Source organism: Haliotis cracherodii, unplaced genomic scaffold (assembly GCF_022045235.1).
Source record: "Haliotis cracherodii isolate W230 unplaced genomic scaffold, xgHalCrac1.p SCAF_9, whole genome shotgun sequence".
NCBI lineage: Eukaryota > Metazoa > Mollusca > Gastropoda > Lepetellida > Haliotidae > Haliotis > Haliotis cracherodii.
In genome coordinates, this window is record NW_027266343.1 from 32,654,770 (window position 1) to 32,677,990 (window position 23,221).

The 23,221-nt window shown below is 43.4% G+C and overlaps 1 protein-coding gene across 2 annotated transcripts in view; it reads right to left on the bottom strand.

Annotated features, from left to right (window-relative positions):
• LOC139452837 (5-hydroxytryptamine receptor 4-like) overlaps nucleotides 1–19,659 on the bottom strand; it is a 118,095-nt gene extending 98,436 nt beyond the window's left edge. For both annotated transcript variants that reach the window (XM_071234463.1, XM_071234464.1), the window contains exons 1-2: nucleotides 19,589–19,659; nucleotides 19,243–19,372 (exon numbers count right to left, since the gene is read on the bottom strand). The gene's annotated coding sequence lies outside the window, so the exon portion shown is untranslated. The remainder of the gene's footprint in view (nucleotides 1–19,242; nucleotides 19,373–19,588) is intronic.
• Between the last annotated feature and the right edge of the window lie 3,562 nt (nucleotides 19,660–23,221).

A 23,221-nucleotide genomic window follows, 5' to 3' on the forward strand; every position in this document is an offset into this window, starting at 1 on the left:
GGCACCACAATAGACGTATTTGATTGACTTAGATCCGTCTATGAAATACAACTTCGATCCCGCGCTGAAATATTGCTCATTAAACCAATCATCTAACACTGTTGGTGCGATTTGTGATTGTACGCCTATTATTGAAATATAACCTGTGAATAAATAAGGTCAGTAACACCCCAGTGTATGATTAATAAGTACTTATAAGTACTTACTTGGCACATGCGTTGGCGAAGGGGCAGTCACAAACCTTCCCATCCTATCCAAATAAAACCTTTGCACTTGCGAACGGATATACTCAATTAAAACTCCTTCATTGAACTTTGTATGGAAGTGTACGAAACTTTGCACTGTGTCTTTCTCTTTGGAGTCAGTTGACTTCCTTGTGACTGTAGCATTGAGGTCAGGGCCACCTCGAGAAGACTCCTGTACTATTACATATCTTACAAATTGGGTACTGTAACGTCGCTTGCTTTTCATCTTCCTTTTTTAACAGAAAACGAAACCACTTTCAGGAACTAACCATTACAGTGTGTGAGTTGGGTTTAACGCCGCTTTTAACAGTATTCCAGTTATATCACGGAGTGTCAACTTGATGTGGGAGGAAAGCCCCAAGTGATGCAGGTCTCAGACGTTTACCACTTCGGTGAAACCCACGAGCACGGTAATGGTGCTGACAAACCTAGAAACATAATTGGGGCGGAGCGGGATTCGAACCCACAATCATAGGTTTCTGGCGTGCCCAAGGGACGCAACTCTGCACAGTGAATCGCAGCGCCTTAGGCGACTAGGCCACCCGTGCCCCCCACTTACCATTACACCTCGCCTCAGTCGTATGACAAGCATCTGTTCTAGTGACATATCTTTTATCATCTGTACAACGAGATCTAGTATATAAACTATACACAGATGAGAGGGTGGCCCATTGGCTTAAGGGGAAGTACTCGCAGTGCAAAACTCGTTAATGGACTTTGGGTGAGTTAGTGAGTGAGTTGGGTTTAACGCCGCTTTGAACAGTATTCCAGTTATATTACGCACGGCGTGTCAGCTTAATGTGGGAGGAAAGTGGTTCAGGTCCCAGAATTTTACCACTTTGGTGAAACCCACGGGCACAATTTACGGTGTCCTAGGCGACTGGGCACCCTTGGCCTTGGTGAGACATGATTATATGACCTGGGTAGACTGGCTGTTCTGTTTAGACTGTGTGCTCTGTGCCAACAGTGTCGTTTTAAACATACGTTGTTGGGTAGACTGTGTGTTCTTGTAGACGTGTGATGTATGATAGCCTGTGTTCTTGTAGTCATATGTTGTAGGGTAGGCTGTGTTCTTGTAGACGTGTGTTGTATGGTGGCCTGTGTTCTTGTAGACATGTGTTGTAGGGTAGGCTGTGTTCTTGTAGACGTGTGTTGTAAGGTAGGTTATGTGTTCTCGTAGACGTGTGTTGCAAGGTAGACTGTGTGTTCTTGTAGTCAAATGTTGTAGGATAGGCTGTGTTCTTGTAGACATGTGTTGTAGGGTAGGCTGTGTTCTTGTAGACATGTGTTGTATGGTAGGATGTGTTCTTGTAGACATGTGTTGTAGGGTAGGCTGTGTTCTTGTAGACATGTGTTGTATGGTAGGATGTGTTCTTGTAGACATGTGTCGTAAGGTAGGTTATGTGTTCTCGTAGACGTGTTTTGTAGGGTAGGTTGTGTGTTCTTGTAGACATGTGTTGTAAGGTAGGTTATGTGTTCTCGTAGACATGTGTTGTAGGGTAGGCTGTGTTCTTGTAGACATGTGTTGTAGGGTAGGTTGTGTGTTCTTGTGGACATGTGTTGTAAGGAAGGTTATGTGTTCTCGTAGACATGTGTTGTAGGGTAGGTTGTGTGTTCTTGTGGATATGTGTTGTAGGGTAGACTGTGTTCTTGTAGACATGTGTTGTATGGTAGGATGTGTTCTTGTAGACATGTGTCGTAAGGTAGGTTATGTGTTCTCGTAGACGTGTGTTGTAAGGTAGGTTATGAGTTCTCATAGACGTGTGTTGTAGGGTTGGTTGTGTGTTCTTGTAGACATGTTTTGCAGTGTAGACTGTAGGCTGTGTGTTCTTGTAGTCAAATGTTGTAGGATAGGCTGTGTTCTTGTAGACATGTGTTGTAGGGTAGGCTGTGTTCTTGTAGACATGTGTTGTATGGTAGGATGTGTTCTTGTAGACATGTGTTGTAGGGTAGGCTGTGTTCTTGTAGACATGTGTTGTATGGTAGGATGTGTTCTTGTAGACATGTGTCGTAAGGTAGGTTATGTGTTCTCGTAGACGTGTTTTGTAGGGTAGGTTGTGTGTTCTTGTAGACATGTGCTGTAAGGTAGGTTATGTGTTCTCGTAGACATGTGTTGTAGGGTAGGCTGTGTTCTTGTAGACATGTGTTGTAGGGTAGGTTGTGTGTTCTTGTGGACATGTGTTGTAAGGAAGGTTATGTGTTCTCGTAGACATGTGTTGTAGGGTAGGTTGTGTGTTCTTGTGGATATGTGTTGTAGGGTAGACTGTGTTCTTGTAGACATGTGTTGTATGGTAGGATGTGTTCTTGTAGACATGTGTCGTAAGGTAGGTTATGTGTTCTCGTAGACGTGTGTTGTAAGGTAGGTTATGAGTTCTCATAGACGTGTGTTGTAGGGTTGGTTGTGTGTTCTTGTAGACATGTTTTGCAGTGTAGACTGTATGTTCCTCTAGACGTATGTTGTAGTGTAGATTGTATGTTCTTGCAGACGTGTGTTGTAGTATAGACCTATGTTCTTCTAGACGTGTGTTGTATAGATTGTATGTTCGTGTAGACATGTGTTGTAGTATAGACTGTGTTCTTGTAACGTGTTGTAGTGTAGACTGTATTTTCTTGTAGACGTGTCTTGCAGAGTAGAGTGTGTTCTTGTAGACATGTGTTGTAGTGTAGACTTATGTTCTTGTAGACGTGCGTTGTATTGTAGACTGTATGTTCCTCTAGACGTATGTTGTAGTGTAGATTGTATGTTCTTGTAGACGTGTGTTGTAGTATAGACAGTCTCTTGTAACGTGTTGTAGTGTAGACTGTATGTTCTTGTAGACGTGGGGTGTCGTGTAGACTACATGTTCTTGTAGACGTGTGTTGCAGAGTAGAGTGTGTTCTTGTAGACATGTGTTGTGGTGTAGACTGTATGTTCTTGTAGACGTGCGTTGTATTGTAGACTGTAGGTTCTTGTAAACGTGCGTTGTAGGGAAGAATGTATCATTAAGATGACTGCATGTAGCCGGTTTGACAAAGTCATGAACGACGTTACTATTGAATGGACACAATTACCATCAACGCATCTACGGCGTGCCTATACCTCATACCCCTGGCGACGTCCCAAGGACAGAACATGGGCAATAATTCATACTGTATGATGCTATGCAGGTTTGGCTGCCTTTGCAAATTCCTCCGTTACATGCTGAGAACAAGAGTAACTTACTGCCACTGAAACTCCCGTCAAATCTAGAGACGCGTTTACCTAATTATACGTATATGAAATACACGTACAATCTTGCACCTGTACAATCTAAGAAGATTTCACATAATTTCCTTTTTAATTCCAGTTTCTTCAAGATATTTTCAGTTCAAACTCCTCTCGACGGGGAATAGTTTAAGTGAAGCTACATGTGCAAGAAAATTTGAACTTGTTGAAAGGGGAGTCCCTGGTATGTTCTGTAGCCCATTCCTATAAGCATCACGTAATTAGATTGAATATTTGGTGGATTAAACTCAGCTGCAAAGCTCGCACACAGACCTTGCAGACATGGATGGACGGGTATATAGTTACTGTCTTATCCCGGCCGGTATCTTGCCTACACACATCAGCAACTTCATGTCTTAAGTCGTTTCCTCAACGCCGAAAATAATAATCCTCCACAGCACCGACGTCGCACGCCAAGAGTACTGCCTCAGTCATGGATTCCTATCCATGTCCAGTCCCACTACTACAAGTACCAGCACTGATACGGTATACTCTATGATTACAAACAGTATCATTGCTATCATTGCTACCATGTTGCTACTAATATTACTAGAACTGCAAAAGCTGCCGCTACTACTTATGCTGCTGCTACTACTTCTACAGCTACTTCTGTTAATTCTGCTACTGCTGTGGATTCCACTGCTTCTAATATCACTACTACTACTACTGCTACTGCTGCTACTGCTACTGCTACTGCTACTGCTACTGCTACTGCTACCACCGCTGCAAAGGAATGACGTAATGCTGCAATGGGAGTCATCCTCCCTCTCCGTACCCCAAAGGTAGTCCACACTCCCCCATCTCTAAGGTTCCCCCAATATCGAGGGATCTTCAGGGCAGGGGCGTGGCCAATTTACTTCTGCAAACGTCTGCATGTATTTCAACGCAGTGCATTTGCTTCATACAACTTTAAGAATGCCCTTTGTGAAATAAGCATACCCTTGCGACCCAGGATAAAAGGCATAACCGATCTAACGCATATTTCGAGGCAGACAATGAATATTACTTACCAATGGCGTCAGAACCATACTTATCTAGTTACTATTCAAAGGTGGACAATATGTACGTGCGCGTATATGAGTGATTGAGTGAGTGAGTGAGTGGGTGGATGGGACGGTGGGTGAGGGTATGAATGAGCGAGCGAGTGAGTAAGAGAGAGTGGCCAATATTTCATCAACACCAAGTACAGGTCAGTTTCACACATTAATTGTGGTGACCGCCTCCGTGGTCTAGTGGTAGAGCGTCCGCCCGGAGATCGATCCCTGTCCGCGTCATACCAAAAGACGTTAAAAGATGGTACTTGTTGTTACCCTCTCTGGCGCTTGGCATTTAAGGGCTAAAACAAGGACTGGTCGGCTCGGAGTCAGTATACTGTGTCTGAGTGGGGTATTCATGTTATACTGCGGCATGGTATCTCAGTGGGCTAGCACTATAAATCGGCATCAGTCCGGACTAGCACAAACAGCCACACACACACATGCACGTCGCTACATAAGAGCAATAATCTTGGACGCGACATTACACCCCATTTCACCTCCCCTTAATTGTGGAATCGACGTGAGTGAGTGTTGGGGACATGAACTGTGTACTGGTGACACGATGACTGTGTTAGTGGGAAGTTGGGAGCCATTAAGATAAAGTGTATGACCAGGAAGTCGATCTTTCGATGTGACACTCTTCCCAGGAAGTCGAACAGAGGATTTTCCTTGATGTTCGTTGTTGTTACAACGTCTTTTGATAAAAGATTAACGTCGGTTACAAAGTGTTTTGATAAGGATTAACGTCGGTCTAGCACTTAGCAGCTGAGATGTTCATTGATATTTCTTTTCACCGATATCCGTTCAGCTGATTTGATAGATGCAGTATTGGTGAGCTGTTATCAATATCTTTTGAAAACACCAGCATCCAGAACTCCACAGAGACGAAACTCATTCAGTTCGAAGCAGGCTAGAAAAAAAACCAAAGAGGAGAAGGAAATACAGAGAGATCGACACCCGCCTGGCATCGATAAAGCGTGATCTTGCTGCTGGAAACAATGACACTGTATTTGTCGCATGATAAGCTTCACATGCCATTCATCTAGATTTAGAAAATTAAGTGTGGTGTATTTAGTGATTGTATAAATATATGTATTTGTGTGCGTGACTGTGATATGATAATGATATATAAAATGGTAAATAAAAATCAGAAATGCCACAATTTTGTGTTTAGTGATGTGTGTAATCCGGACTAACGGCTTACAACAACATGCGACATGGTACCGCTCAGCCTTTATTTGCACAAATCTCAGGAAGTAGACCAGGGGGATTAACCTACCCGTGTCCAGTCATTGGAGTGAGTGAGTGTGGTTTGACGCCGCTTTTAGCAATATTCAAGCAATATCACGGCGGAGGACACCAGAAATGGGCTTCACACATTGTACCCATGTCGAGAATCGAACCCGGGTCTTCGGCGTGACGAGCGAACGCTTTAACCACTAGGCTACCCGACCGCCCCCCAGTCATTGAAAACTCGACTTCGTGTGCATAAAGCACAGATAATAAAAACGGCGAGTATAAAGGTGAGACTACAATAAGTAGTGAGAGGCCCATGGGGCATTAGGCGGCGAGTACTTAGGTGCCATAAGAGACAACAACGGGTATTATAAACAAAGAACATATACTTCCTGGATATATAACACTGGAATCCCCATGGAGAAACAAGCACTAAAGATATCTCGCCATCGAGACATATGCACTTTCTTTAATCAGATAATTCAGTACAGGTATTTGCAACAATAGTGCAAGGGTAATCAATAAAACGGACTGTTTAAGCGGGAATCTATTCCCGTCCAATCACTATGTTATATTAATTGTACACATTAGTAAGTCGGGTCCACATAACGGTTCACGTGCACGGCAAGTAGAGGAAGCACGCCAATCACGGACTGAAGCCTTTGACACAATTACAGCGTGATGAAGATGTATCGACAAACGAGGAACAAATAATGTCCGCTGAATATGACACTGACATATGTGTTGGATGAGGATGCTAACGTTCGCCACGTGGCTGTAGTGAAAATACAACGAGTAGATGTAGACATGGCAACGGTTGAATGAACGCAAGGCGTCGCTTGGCACTTAAGCCAAATTGAATGAACCTCGGGTATCCCAATCCATGCTCAGAAAACCATATATATTGAAACATATAGGACAATAAGCGACTTGGGCAACTATTGGTTTGGGACTCGACATGAGCTAATATTTCAGATCGGTCTTAAGTAAGAAAGTGCTGGTGTCATCGACAATTGCTGCTCACACAATAGCGCGATGTCAATAGGTGCACGACGAATGGAATCGATTAAGATAGTGTCATCTATGTCTTTCCGGTACGTTATTTACAATAGATGTGAAATAATTGATGACGTGGTATTATTTGTTTAAACCAGGATCTTAAATTGCCGATGTGGCAACCATGGAAAAATAAGCTTTTAACTGGAAGTTAAGTAGCCAGAAAGGAATAGACACACCCAGTATTGTTGATTATGAAAGATGCATCTCAGGGTATAGTGCCTAGCGGTGTTTGGTTGAGGTAGCCCATGAGGATTCTAGGTTAGACTTGGTCCACAGAAACTTAGGCTCTTAGGCGCCGCGATTCCCTGTGCAGAGTTACGTCCCCTGGACACGCCAGAAACCTATGATTGTGGGTTCGAATCCCGGTTCGCCCCGAATATGTTTCTAGGTTTATCAGCACCATACCCGTGCTCGTGGGTTTCACCAAAGTGGTAAACGTCTGAGAACTGCATCACTTTGGGTTTTCCTCCAACATTAAGCTTATGTCATGATATTACTGGAATACTGTTAAAAGCGGCGTTAAACCCAACCCAACTCACTTGATGTTTGTCCATGCCAATTTCCCGAATTTCAACAAAAACTTAACAGTGTACAAACATATATAAGGAAACGAAAGGTTTCAGAGAGCTGTGATGTTTCTCTATTTCTCTTTCTTTCATTCCAGTCATTGAATCAATGATGTATTATTGTAAATCTATGGGAGTGGGCGACCTAAGTTGTGATAACTGTTGCCCATTGTGAATAGATATAACAATATAACATGAGATGCGTAAATCTTTACTGTGTATTGTTTATGGGGGAGGTGAAGGTGAGGTGAGGTGAGGTGAGAGAAAGGTGAGGTGAGGTGAGAGAAAGGTGAGGTGGAATGTGATTTAACGTCGCGTCCAAGTTTACTGCACTTACATAGCGACGTGCATGCACGTGTGTGTGTTGTGTGGCTGCTTGTACGAGTCCGGAGTAATGCCTTTTTTTGTGGGCTGGCCCATAGAGATACCATGACTACATTTAACAAGAATACCCCACTCAAACACAGAATACTGACTCCGAGCCGACCATGTTTTAGCCCCTTAATGCCGAGCGCCAGGGTAACAACAAGTACCATCTTTTAACGTGTCTTGGTATGACGCGCCAAGGCATCGACCTTCCACTCCCCAGGCGGTCGCTCTGTCACTGGACCACGGAGGTGGATGTGTGGAATAATACCACAAATATCAAAAAGAAAAAAAGAATATCCGTGTGTGCGTGTCTTTGAGAGCGTGTGTGTATGTGCGTGTGTGTGTTCGTCTAGGTGCACATATGCACGTTCACTTGCATGTGTGCCTTGCCGCCTGTTCACTACTACCCCCCCCCCCCCCACCCCCCCACCCCATCCCCTTGGTAATTGTGCAGTAAAACCCCACAGGTAATGGGTCACTTGCAGTAGCCAAACGGTATTCAAAATCAATCGGAAGCGCTTCCTCAACACATTGCCTTCCTACCTGTTTGTGTTGATGAACAACGCGGGTCAGTATTTGCCATGATAACTTACACTGTCACGAGGACAATACGAGTTAACTCACGGTAGGTGTGATAATAACGTCTATCGCACAACAGCCGCTGACACAATTTGCTCAGCGGAGCAAGGAGGTTGACGTACAGTTGCAGGAATATATTATTCAATCATATACAGGTCGCATACTTATTACCAGCATAACACTCACAGGCGGTTATTAGGAAACGCTGTCATTGTCAGCAGTGTTGGCTGTAAATCATCTAACGCATCCTGCACCCAGGTTCAGGTTAAACGCATCGTGTGTGTTCCAAAAGGCACGCTGCTGGAGGCAGCAAAAGATACCGTCAAATGTTCACGTTTGGTAAAACGGCCACCGCAAATTGATTAATTGGTCGATTGAATGGACTCTAAGGTGATTCTGTAAAGGATTTGTTTTTTTATGTGTGTGGATTATTTTGTGTGTGCTGTGATTATAATATGATAGGCTCCGTGGGAACTACGGGTTAGAATACGTGTTCCCAGCAACCCATGCTTGTCGTTAGGGGTGACTAGTGGATCGGGTCGTTATGTGACTTGGTTGATGCATGTCACAGTATCCCAATTGCGTTGATCGAGCGCACATAAAAGAGCTCATTCGGTAATGCCACCCCACCCCCCCCCACCCCCACACACACACATACACACACACACTTGTTGGGATTCAAACCCGGCGGCTTTTAAATAATTGTGTCTGGACCAGACAAACCAGTGTCTGATATTATTATAAAACTGCGTGTGTGTATCTGTGTGTTGTTTAACGCAGGTCGCAACATTCCAGCTGTAGAATTCTGTAAATAATCGAGTCTGGACCAGACAAACCAGTGGTTGATATTATGAACAACGATCCACGCCGTTGGGATACGATGACACGCCATCAACGAAGTCACTCGCCTGACCATCCAATCACTTTTGTCTCCTCTTTCGGCCAACGCAGAACTCTGAGGACCAAGTCTAACCTAGAATCCTCATGGGCTACCTCAACTAAACACCGTTAGGCACTATACCCCGATCCCCGTGCACCAGAGACCCGTGAAGATTCCGGGAAAGAATAGGTCTTCAGCAACCCATGCTTGTCTCATCCCGTGAAGATCCGGGGTAGAATAGGTCTTCAGCAACCCATGCTTGCCGTAAAAGGCGACTTTGCTTGTCGTAAAAGGCGACTAACGGGATCGGGTGGTCAGGCTCGCTGACTTGGTTGATGCATGTCATCGAACCCAATTACGTGGATCGATGTTCATGATGTAAATCACTGGATTGTCTGGTCCAGACTCGATTATTTACAGACCGCCGGCAAATAGCTGGAATATTGCTGAGTGCGGCGTAAAACAACAAACCAAACCAAACCGTGCACCAGAACAATACACCGTATCAGTTGTCCTCGACATCCCGGGAGGATGCAGCACTTCTACTAAAAAATAAACAGTACCAAATCATCAGAACAGAACGTCCAGAAGCAGCGTGGCATCACTGCTGATAACTATTGATTGAAAAACATTTTCAAATTTGAAATATGACACAACATTTACTGGTACATAGGCACGGAATGTAAAAGAACGGTTAAGGGCTCATACGGGCATATTGAGCTACTTAAACCGCACCATCCCTGTCGGTTGTAGAAGGATGCTTTGATTTGTCCTCTTCTACTCGGGTGGTTCTTGTCTGAACAAATCACGTTATGTTCATGACTCGCCAAGTGAAAGATATTTAACAGTCCCGAATGAATAGCTAGGGCTTTACCCAGCTTTAAGAAACGTTCCAGCATTTTTACAACAGCGATGTACTTAGTGAGTGAATAGTGTTTTATGGCAGTCCGCAACATTATATTATCATCATATTATACATTTATATGGGTATCTAGGTACCTGCTCTTTGTACCCCGGCATGCAGATCCGTTTGCATTCCAGTTATTATTTTGTTTATTTGTTGTTTAACGCCGCACTCAGCAAAGCTGTATGACGGCGGTCTGTAAATAATCGAGTCTGGACCAGACAATACAGTGATTGACATCATGAGCATCGATCCACGCAATTGGGATACGATGACATGTTTCAACCAAGTCAGCGAGCCTGACCACCCGATCCCGTTAGTCGCCTCTTACGACAAACATGGTCGCCTTTTACGGCAAGCATGGGTTGCTGCATTCCAGTTATCAATTTCAGCTCCCTTGGGAGTATACACCCCAAGCTGCCCAGGGGCGCTAGAAGGTGTTTACATCCACCTCACATATCGGGTACCCATTCCCTGGTGGGTGAACAGAGGTACATTTGAACTTAGTCACATGCCCAGGGTGTTTCCGGTGTGTGTACTTATTCGTGTTTCAGCCATCTGGTCATCTATTATCGGACGAGTGGTTTTTTTAGTGCACAGGGTGTATGTACTGTACACCGGGGTAGTGACTCACTCGCTCCCTTGATATGAATGCAGAGTGAATTCTCGATGGAGATGAGCTTACGACTGCCACTTTTAACGCATGAGATCAGATACTAATTATCCCACATACACAATACGAAATTCCTGTAATGTGCGGATATTTTAAGATTTTAGAGTTATTTTAAAACTTTAATGCTCGCACATGCTTGTCTATATATAAAAGTGTGTGGCATATATTAGCAGAACATTACAGAAGCTGGTAGTCTGCAAATATGGGTTATTTATGATTAATCCATAATTACCATACTGACGGTGTTGTAGTTCACTCAACGTGATGCACGTGCAGTATTAAGTTCAGTAAGGGAACCGTACCAGAACGAGGCTCCGTGGTCTGTTTTTGATAACAAGCCAGGACTTGTTCAGAGAGCCCAAGAGTACATATCCATTAACTGTACTTTAGCTCATAATTTATGTGGTCACCTGCGCTTTCCTTTCTTCCAAACCGAATATCAATTCAGTTTGGAGCCACATGTGGGTTTACCAAAACAGTTTTTTTAAATACATTGCTGAATTGCTTTTTTTACAAGCATATATTAGCCATGACCAGTGCATCCAGAGAGTGGTTGGAGTACCCTTGGCTGAGAAGTGCAAGCATACCGGTATAGTACAAGCATACAAAAACCGTAAACAAGACATATACACATTAAGGAGAATACCAGACCATGAATCAGGTCTATCGAGATTCCCTTTAGACCGAGAGAAGCACGGTTATACGTCGTGGCTATTTGAAGCATCTATACATTGCACGTGCCAAATGTGATGAGGAAGTAGTAAAGACCGACTGTTTTTTATTGCTTTCTCCAAACCTGTTCTGTTATTTTAGGCCACATAGGACACCTTTATAGTTCTTTACTGCCGACCTAAACTAAAAATCGACCCGACTCTTTATAACTGATTGCATACTAAATTAGGTTCCTCTTCTGGAGTTGTTTTCAGTTGCACGTTTTGGTGAGGTGCGGTGAAATGGGGTTTAACGTCGCGTCCAAGATTATTGCACTTATATAGCGACGTGCATGTACGTGTGTGTGTTTGTGTGGCTGCTTGTACTAGTCCGGACTGATGCCGATTTCTAGTGCTAGCCCATTGAGATACCATGCCGCAGTTTAACATGAATACCCCACTCAGACATGGTATACTGACTTCAAGCCGACCAGTGCTTGTTTTAGCCCCTTAATGCCGAGTCCCAGACAGAGTAACAGCAAGTACCATCTTTTAACGTCTTTTGGTATGACGCGGCCGGTGATGGAACCCCCAGACCTTCCGCTCTCCGGGCGGACGCTCTACCACTAGACCACGGAGGCGGTCTGCGCTTTTTGGTGGAAATCATGACGGTTGCGCGGTTGTGAAGTAATGAGGAGAGTTGGACTTGGGCCTGTGCACAGCGCGAAGGCCACAAATCCAGGGAAGGCAAGCAACATTGGTTGCGGAGAGGAGTTGGATGGGTGGTTGTGTTCCTGGAAGTTTCTAGGGCTTCGGTCCTTCCCCACACAGAAGCACATGTAGCACATGTGATGTCTCCCTAGGCAAGTGACTTTGTTCAAATATACCTGTTCACCAGCAATAAATGGCTACCCGTTAGGATATGATTGTTAAGCCTCTAGCGCCCAATTGTCAGGCAGCTTGGATATACTCCCTAGGGATAGAAATATGAAGTTCACACCCTTTATCATAATACATGTATCTTCTTTTATCAAAGTTACAACACTCAAGGCCATAGTAAAGCTTTCAAAAAGTTTTCTGGTGGACATGTGGAAGACATTTCAGAATTTGACACATCAGTGACAAAAATGATGTCAGATGCAATTCCCTATTTTGACTTTTACCAAAGTTCCTGTGTTTTTTCAGGTGAACAATTCACTTGTCTTTGCATGTACATTGTATTTGTGATGGTCGACAGGGTTGGAAGGATACACTCATCTTCTCGAGGACACCTAGTATCATTACTATGTGGTAGTGATTCACAAACATTATGCTGATGTGAACGGAATCGTGGACTCGACTCTGCGTATGGTAATGATTTCTTAGGATTATGGAAATGTTTTGTATCGCTTTTATTCTCAAGATGTCCAAACCTACCGTCATGTTTTATTGTTGAAGACAAGGGATGGCTCATGTGGTTTTGAGTTCGGTAATGGGGCATACTTGATAAATCGATAGACTAAACCTCAACGAACCTTTAAAAACACAGAAATGTCATTTCCTGACAAGGGAACTATGGCCAATTGCCGAGGAGCCAGAAGAACTAGCACATCCGTATGGAGAGTTGAACGCTCTCGTAATAGTGTTTCTCAAGTGCACAGCCGAGTTTCCTGGATCTACAAACCACAGCCAGTGTATCGTCTTTTACCCCACTAATACAGCAATATCCAGCTGACACAAAACGTTACACTCACAAATGAAAACTTATGCAGCACTTAAACCCCAAAAGTTCAACCCCCCATGTATGAAAACAGACAAATCCAACACAATATATGATCTGACCCTTGGAAATCCGGGTTAGAATAGGTCTTCAGAAACCCAGGCTTGTGGTAAGACTAACGGGATTGGGCTGCCAGGGTCGGTGTTAAACAACAAATGATTTAAACTGTAACCGTACTTAAACTAACCGAAAACTATAACTTCAACACTTTAACCTCATTAACCTACAATATAACACCCAAGACTATATACCCTAAGGTAATTAATTCTATTAAAATTCACAAAGGGCGGATCCACATTTTAAAATTCAAAATATCAAAATCCTTTCTCCGATAATTTAACTGCCTCTCAACATGCTGGATTTGGCTTTCAAGAGGGAGTGGGGCTGCTCCTCCTCTGGATCCGCCTTTGGTCATTAAAACATTGTCCTCACGAACACAACATATATTTGCAATCTTCCAAGGCGCCGAGAATTGACCACTCGGTCAATTAAGTCGTCTCTTACAACCAACATAGGTTGCTGGGGACCTATTCTGAACACGATAACATCAGATGGACACCTCCTGTTACACACGCACCGTGGACATCAACGATGTATACCAGAGGCCAGCTCACCGTCGTGACGCAGCTGACCAGAAGCCGGCGAGATTGACCATTGTAACGGTGTAACTGAACCCTGCTGCATCTGACCACAGTGGGCGTATCAGGCCAACGTCTTCATTGTGCAGGTACCTCTGAGTCGGCAACTCTTCTAAGACCCTGGCGCCAGGTTATCTGGAGCAGATATAGTGTCGGCTTGGTGGTATCTACAGTCCACGATACGTGTAACCTTGCCCTCTCTACCCCACTCTAAGGACGCTAGTCACGTATTTACAGGAATAGTCGCTGTCCGGTAAGGGGTCGATCAGTGGAGAATTGTCCACCAGAGTTACTGGCAACGACTTGAATACTTGCCATAAACTATAGAATTACTTCAATGATAATCTCTGGTCAACGTAAAGCGATAATAGAAAAATAGTTGCATTTGAAATATTCCTCAAGCAGTTTGGTGATAGCTGATTCTTGAACTTATTGATGTAATAAACTGAAACTGAAATCTTCCATGATATTGAGTGAGACAGGTTCAGAGCCCCTTTGGATAGACATTCAGTAATATCAATGACAGTTTCAGGTGGGAATTCATGGTCATACACGTTACCGCTTTGGTAAAACCCACGGAAACGTGCATGCTTCTACAAGACCAAGCATAATAATCGCGGGCAAATTGCATCGGACCAGGAGATCCATGCACGGCTAAGCGGCGCAACTCTGAACAGCGTGATGCGGCATCTGGACCACTTTGGAGCAATGTCAGGAATCGAACCCTGGTCACCGGAAGGCGAGCGAACGCTGTAACCGCTGGGCTACCCCGCAATAAAGCGTAATAATAACGTCACCAGGTTGTACTTAGTCACTTCACCCACCAACCCACACACGCGACAAGCACGTCTGGACTATCTCTCCAACGGGTTACTCTAAAGATCTAAAGAATAATTCCCAGCGGGACCCAGCTACTTCAGAGCGACGAATCATCTGAGTACACACACATTCAGACACTCCAAGACAGGTGTGATCCAGGATTTGTCCGATCAGGAACAATCAGGGTCAAAATGTACTAACTACAATCAGTAGATGCCAGTCGGTGCTAAATGAAGTTGACCACAGTAAGTCAAACACAATACACGGGCCAATTACGCGACAAGACTGGACAGGATCCAGTTATAAAAGAAGGGATTTAATTTAGATACTGACTGGGCACGTGATTAACCACGTATGTGACCTTCCTATGGCTGATTTACGTCGGCCTGTGGCTGGAGTTGGCCCAGGAGGGGGTCAGTTCTCCCTGAAAGGAATGACATTCATTAACTTCGGATATTAAGCATTCCAAGGAACCATAAACATCATTTCGTATTATCCGAAGTTCGTTATTCACATCAACACTACCACCAATATTACCACCCCAGGGGGTTGCGAATGGGTTTATAATGACAGATTATTCGACATCGACATCGATATATCCGAAGTTGATTTGAAAATCATTTTTGTATGTTTGTTGTTGAACTATTCCAGCTATATGATGGCGTTCTATAAATATTGAGTCTGAACCAGACAATCCAGTGATTGATATTGTGAACAACAATCGTCAGTCGAGTTTCGATGACACGCAATCAACCAGGTCACCGAGCCTGAGCACCCGATATAGTAAACCACTCAGGTTCCATATAGCAATTCTGATTAACGTTTTAAACATAATCGTAGTTTTCAAAGTGCCGCATTAGGAATACACCGTGTATTCTTATTGTTCCTTCATGGCGTTCATTTCATCAGTAGAACACTGCATCTGACACGTCCATGTTGGATGACGACATGCCTTTTGAAACTGAATGACACGCATGATTATAAAGAAATATGAAAATACTGTGTGCATATATTTGCCCTATTCTGAAGTGTTCAAAAATCTTCCACGTCCAAAAACATTCCCTATGTCAAACAGAAATGTATACTTCATATTCAACCAACGGATTATTATGTGAGAGGTTTTAAGGACGAATATGATAAGCGTATTATATTTTCACTAAGACATATATTTCAATCATTGCGACAATTTTTATAAATAAACTAAAACATGATTTACAGTTAGCGTCAGCGGAGCCTTTTTAAAACAACTCCCGATCTGCTATCTTCAACCTCCAAAAACATCAAAGACTTATTTTGGTCATTGTTTTAAGACATCAATTGTTTCTTTGTTGTTTAACGCCGCATTCGACATTATTCCAATTGCAGCGTCGGCCTGTAAATATTTGAGTTTGAACCAGACAAACTGGTGACTCAATCAACCAAGTTGACCCCTCGATCCATTTATTCGCCTCTTATGACCAGCATAGTTATCTGGAGCCTATGGGAACCCTTAAGCCCAAAGGGGCGATTGCGATATAACGGCATCGAACATAAAGAACTTTCTGACCATGTAGAAAGGACAAGATATCAACTGACAGTAATGTTGTTTGGCAAAGAATAAAGGATAGTGCAAGTATTCATAAAAAAATAATATAATCTGTTAAATCACAGAGATTGAATGCTCTGTGCATGATAAGCATAATCATTCACACAAAGACAAGACAAGTACAAGACGTGTACGCTGCAAACATGGACATAAAGTCTTCAAGCTCCACTCCTAAATAACACAGGCAAGGGTTCGGGATGAATTATTGAATGGCAAAAATACAACATATCAGTTACACCATGTTTGACTGAAGTAAATTATTGATGGTGCCTTTACGTAACGCAGCTGGGGCCACACCAGCACGGAGAAACAAAGGTCCGTGTCGCACGCATGGATTGTTCAAGACGTGGAATACGAGACTTTATCACGAGATTTCTTCGGAGTCCCAACACCTCCCTTGTCCTCCAGCCAACATGGACGGCCCCTGGATTCTTTAAGTGATTCGGAATATTTGAGATGCATTACAATTAGATTGATTTCCACGATGACAGGTGATTTTATTGTGACATTATTGCCATTTTCGTAAATGTATAGTATTTAGGAGCATCCTATTTCTATATATGCAAATGATGACATGATAGAATATTTGTCCAGCAATGAGTTAATGATCTGGTAGCGTGATGGTAAAGACCGACCTCGTGACTGGCGTGCATTGTGGTAGCATACAATGTATTTGTTAAATCTGACAATTCAGCTGTTTGTGTACATGAAGATACATATCAAATCAATAACCCATTCAAAACTCGCTGAATACCAAACACCCTGTCGGCTCTATCGCAGATTAATCTATTCATTCCGTATTAATTCCATTGCCAATATGATAGACCAGAAAAAAATAGTCTTGTTTCTCGTGACTTATTTAAAACTGACTTTGTAAACTTGATTCTAACTACCACGTGACCTCTTTCGGCCACGCCACATGCGGCTCCTGGTGCAAAAAGTCGGAATACGTTGCAAAAGCGAAAACGTCGCTTCAATACAGTGAAAAATATATAACAATATTAGGCGCGGCAGCATTTTTAGGGTCGGGCGGGTCATGATAAACACGAAATTCATTTGAACAAATCTTGTAATGAATGGATTTAGTTCATGTTTGACAAGCACAATGCCATTGACCTAAATTAAAAGCGAACCACAAAGTGTTTTCCATTCTCCAGTCGAAAATATTCCAGCTATGCCACCTCGGCCTGTGAATAATCGAGTTTTGACCAGACAAACCAGTGACTAACAGCATGAGCACCGATCAAAGCCATCAGTTGACGATGCCCGACCAGCCAATCATCCCCATTTCTGTCAATTCGTGCGACTGAGACGGGCACAGAGTTTGACACTGACCATAATTCGTCAGTGGTCCAAAGGACCAGCACATAGAAACGTGTCCTGGGTTTGTTTGATCTCTACTAGACCTAATGGTGCTGACCAAGAAAGGTTTTAAGACGCAGATGCTTTATCATGATTGTTCATGCAACAAAGGAGCATGCGTAACTAGAATGAGAAACCAGTCAAGAAGGTAATCACTGTACCGCGCAGGGGTGTTAAAGCTACTGGTTTTGTTCAGAGTCAGTCGCTGATTTCAAAAGTTATACATAGTTAGATTACTTTGGTCGTGTCCATAATAACACAAGGGACCAGCATTTACTTAATTTTCCTAGTCCTTAAGAAAATATACTAGACCCGGACCAGCGGACCAGTGTTTGTGTCGCACACTGGGGTACTGATGATCTGACCAAACAATCCCCATAATGCACAGTACGATGTACAGCTAGTATGTCATCATCATTGATATCAGTATAGCTTTCAGGAGCATGAGTCACATATCTTACAACAAAAACTCAGCGCTGACTACATACAGTTGAACCTTAGGGGACCCCGGTTAGAATATGTTCCTTAGCCTCGTGTTTGTCGTGAGCGGGGACTAAATCAGATCTGTTTGTCAGGCTTGGTGCCTTGCTTGATTGCCAGTCATCGCAACCCGACTACCCGGGAATGTCCTCATAATATCAACCACTGGTTTATCTGGCCCCGACTCTATTATTTACAGGCCCTCGTGTAACAGCAGGAATACTGTTGACACAACAAACATGCAAAATTACAGAAAATTGTATGAACTTGGCAGGAAAAGAATATTTTAAAATCGATTTTGGTAATAAAGTATACAAACACATCCAAAATGTAAAATATATCTGAACAACGCATCTTAACAACGATAAATTGTTCCTGTGGGCAATCGAAAAACACCCTTTTCACAATATGTATAATCAAACCACTGTTTAAACTTGTTGTTGTATGTCTTTCCATCATGTCAGCTGACATCTGTGTTTGTTTGTTTGTTTGTTTGTTTGTTGTTTAACGCCGCACTCAGCAATATTCAAGCGATAAGACGGCGGTCTATAAATAATCGAGTCTGGACAAGACTACCTGTGATTGACATCATGACCATCGAGCAACTGGGATACGATGACAGCATCAATCAAGTCAGCGAGTCTGACCACCCAATCCCGTTAGTCACCTCTTACCGCACGCATAATAGCCTTTTACGACAACCATGGGTTGCTGAAGACCTTTTCTACCCCGGATCTTCACGGGTCTCAGCTGACATGTCGATAATATCTGCCATGTACAACGTTGAATATATGGAACATGCTGTCGAACAAATAAGAAATTCTTGCTCGTTCTTACGCAGTCATACATTCCCGAAATATTGGCAAATGTGGGTTATTCTTCATGGATAAGAAAAAAACAATAAAAAACGTGTGCTAATGAGCAAATTGATACCCTTTGAAGGAGGGCTTGTTACCTTTGGACGTGTTCCTGTGAAGGAAGGGTGCAAAAAGATATCGATACGCGATGTGAAGACAAACGTCATTAGTCTAATTACCGAGACCCGCTTCGAGGCAAATGATACACAATGACGTGGACCGATACGCTAGTTCACAGATCTACACTTGTTAAAATATAATATACAACACCAACACAGTGGAAATAACGTATTGTCCTACCTGCCACAGAAACAGGTACTACTCCACTGGATTCTCCCTGTTTTCTGTACAGTGCCGGAAATCGTCTGCTCCTAAAGTTGGCGCGAGATGACACAGCGCCTGTCACGCATGATCTGACAACCGGCAGTTTCTGAAAGGAAGAAATCAACACAAATGCCAGAAAGTTGCAAGTTCTCTTTGAGCATGCGAGATTGGCGAGCGGGCTGAGTGAAAGAGATGGCTCAGGGGTTGAGGAATGAGAGGAGCAGATTACTGATCACAAGCTTCGTCTACTGCTTCTCCTATCACACATGCAGAAAGCATCAAACTAGACCTTGGTGCTAAACTTGGAAATAATGTCTTTTACCTCTGCAGAGAAGAGATCCAGTATCCATGGGATGCTGCAATGCCGCCAAACCAAACGATAGTTATCCTTTAGAAAACACAGCAGACGACAGTTAGAGTACTTGACTTGAAGGCGGGAGAGAGCGCGTGTCACGTGCTCCTACTTCACTATCTTCCTGAACAGTGCAGGACACTCGTACAGCCCTCAGACAGATCATATTTTCATTCCTGATTATATTACAAAATGACATATTCCAAATTATTCGCTTCAACACTTTGTTCAAAATCGGCAACAATCAGAGCGCTACTTTGCGGGGGGATATTACACTTGCAATATTAATCATATCGATTTGAGCAAATGTGGAAAGAAATTCGCAGTGGGTCCTATTAGTCTGGGCAGTGGCTTGGAAAGCTGATAATGTTTTACAATGGACCTTGGAATTCATCTTTATGTACCGTGATTTTTTCTCTTTTGATACATTTCATCAAAACGCATGTCAAGCCTATTGTGGTCGGTATTCGTTCACGGCCTTGGTGAGTCAGTTAGTTGGTCTATCCACATGGAAAACAGCTGTATTGGAGTCAGTGTGTCGGTACGAGAACTGTAGGTATGGGTCCTTGGGTTGGTTCATAACAACAACAGCAGTGGTGGGTGAGTGGGTCGGTTTAAATCGACAAGAGCAGTGATTGGACAGTGGGTCGGTTCACAACAACAACGACAGTGATGGGTCCGTCGGTTGGTTCACAACGGCAACAGCAGTTGTGGGTGAGTGGGTCGGTTTACATCGACAAGAGCAGTGATGGGTCCGTGGATTAGTTCATAACAACAACAGCAGTGGTGGGTGAGTGGGTCGGTTTACATCGACAAGAGCAGTGATGGGTCAGTGGGTCGTTTCACAACAACAGCAGTGATGGGTTCATGAGGTATTCATCCACAGTAGTGATGGGTCAATGGCTTGGTTCACAACAACAGCAGTGATGGGGTAATGATGTATTCATCCACAGCAGTGATGGGTCAGTGGGTCGGTTCACAACAACAGCAGTGATGGGTCAGTGGGTCGGTTCACAACACCAACAGCAGTGATGGGTCAGTGGGTCGGTTCACTGCCACAACAGCAGCGAGGAGAAAAGACCTGACTCGACAAAATATCAGTTTAATGATGTGTGAAAATATGGAAAGTCAAAGACGCCCCCAAGTACACCAAAACGATTCCACATAGTTTTGAGATGGATTTTCAGAAATGCAGTGCTTTATCCCAACTGAACCCGTCGGATGAGGAAGCTAGAAAGATGATAAAGCAGCCACGTCGGACGAAAAACAGATTTCACATGTTCATTTTCAATGTCATACATCTTACTAACAGATCATGAATAGACTAAAATCTATCTTGAAATTCCTGGACATATTTTATTTATTTCCCACCTTATAGGTCCCGTTTCAAAATACGGCAACACATTTTGAATAGTTAATACAACTGTCTGCCAAGTGCGTCTGGACCAGTCGTGGAACCACCGCGGACTGACGGGAAGCTGACACTCTATCGATTGAAGAAGATACATTACATATACTGTGATTAAAGTTGAGTATTTTTACGGTCTACAAACTGTACTCATTAATACTGAACTATCAGGGATTATCAAGGGTAAGCTTAGTCATTTTCCAATTGTAGATTTTCCAGGCCGTATAAGGGTTTCACGCGACGGTGACGATTGAGTTGAACTGGGAAGGTTTGTTCGATCACAACACACAATAGTGAGTGAGTGACTTGGATTTAACGCCGCTTTTAACAGTATTCCAGTTATATCACGGCGTGTCAGCTTAATGTGGGAGAAAAGCCCGAAGTGATGCAGGTCTCAGACGTTTACCACTTCGGTGAAACCCACGGGCACGGGTATGTTGCTGACAAACCTAGAAACATAATCGGGGCGACCAGGGATTCGAACCCACAATCATAGGTTTCTGGCGTGCCCCAACACACAATAAAACACGTACAGTGTATACAGGTGGATACAGTGGAACCTCGTTAATCCAGAACGTACCGTTCTCAATGAAATAAATATTATCTGGATTAACGAATCATTGTAACGGAGTAATGATGTTTGCAAACATGCAGATTTCCCTATCACATATATCTGTTCGTTCGTGGTTCTGTGGGTGACGTATTCACCCGGTTCGAAACCAACCTATGATTATTCCTTGTGTTTCCTGTTGAAATATTTCCAAAGCGAGTTTAAGCCATGTGTGAGCTCACCCGGCATACTTTGCGTACAGACATATTTATAAACATTCGATGATCACACTCCAGTAACAGAAGGAGTGAGTGAGTGAGTTTGATTTTACGCCGATTTTAGCAATATTCCAGCAATATCGCAGCGGGGGACACCAGAAATGGGAATCACACATTGTACCCATGTGGGAAATCGAACCCGGGTCTTCGGCGTGACGAGCGAACGCTTTAACCACTAAGCTACCCGACCGCCCCAGTAACAGAAGGAGGTTCTTCTAAATGTTGATGAACTTCCAAGGCAGGCAATATCAACAATGCCCGACACGTGGTGAATACATTTCAATTGTCAAACCTAGGTTTTACAATTAAGGTTTCATAAACTTGTCACTTGACGGGAAAACAATTGTGTTTTATGATTGGCTATAAGTGCCAAAAAAAACAAGAAAATTCAATGACGTGTATCGAACCTGCAACCTGGCATATCGTGTTAAGTTTTGTAACCCACTGAGCTTCCGGGAAAGGTGATGAGAAGTTGTTCAGTTTATCATGTCATGACTCCACCTAGTCCATGCTGCACGACCCGTGAAGATTCCGGGATAGAATAGGTCTTCAGCAACCCATGCTTGTCGTAAAAGGCGACTAACGGGATCGGGTGGTCGGGCTCGCTGACTTGGTCGATGCATGTCATCGATCCCAATTGCGTGGATCGATGCTCATGATGCCAATCACTGGATTGTCTGGCCCAGACTCGATTATTTACAGACCGCCGTCATATAGCTGGAATATTGCTGAGTTCGACGTTAAACAACAAACCAACAACCAACCATGCTGCACGTGGTTTCTCTCACGCGCGAATTCCTTTCATACACTGTATAGTTTCACTATAAGGTATGTCGATGATTTCTTTTTTTTCTGGTATTTTTTGCAGTTAGACGGTTCATAAGTTGGACAAAACACTCCTCCTCGGTATTTGTTGAAAATGGAAAACCCTGAACTCGGGGTAAAGCCCGGGGGGTTCCGGCTCTTGTAGGGCGTGTCCCTCTCCAAAAACCTCGGAGGCGTGTTCTATCCTATACCAAGTCACCTGTATTTACACATTTTACCAGAAATTCATGCCTGAGCACAGAGAGGCCACTACAAATTAAATGTTTGTTATTTGAAATCACAACATGTTATCTCAATCGTGTTTGGTGGTGATTTCCAGACAACCAGGAACACCTCCACATCATGTGTGTGGCTCAGTCGTCTCTGTCGCTACAGTTCGATGAATGCCAGGATCGTTTTACTGAATCCCAGATTCGCCCTTGTTTCTCTACACCTCACCTTTGCTCGTGAATTTCACCAAAGTGATTACCATCTAAATGAAAGCGGCAAATTCCTTTCTATAATCACAAGCATTAAACGATTCCGACTACAGTAAACTACGG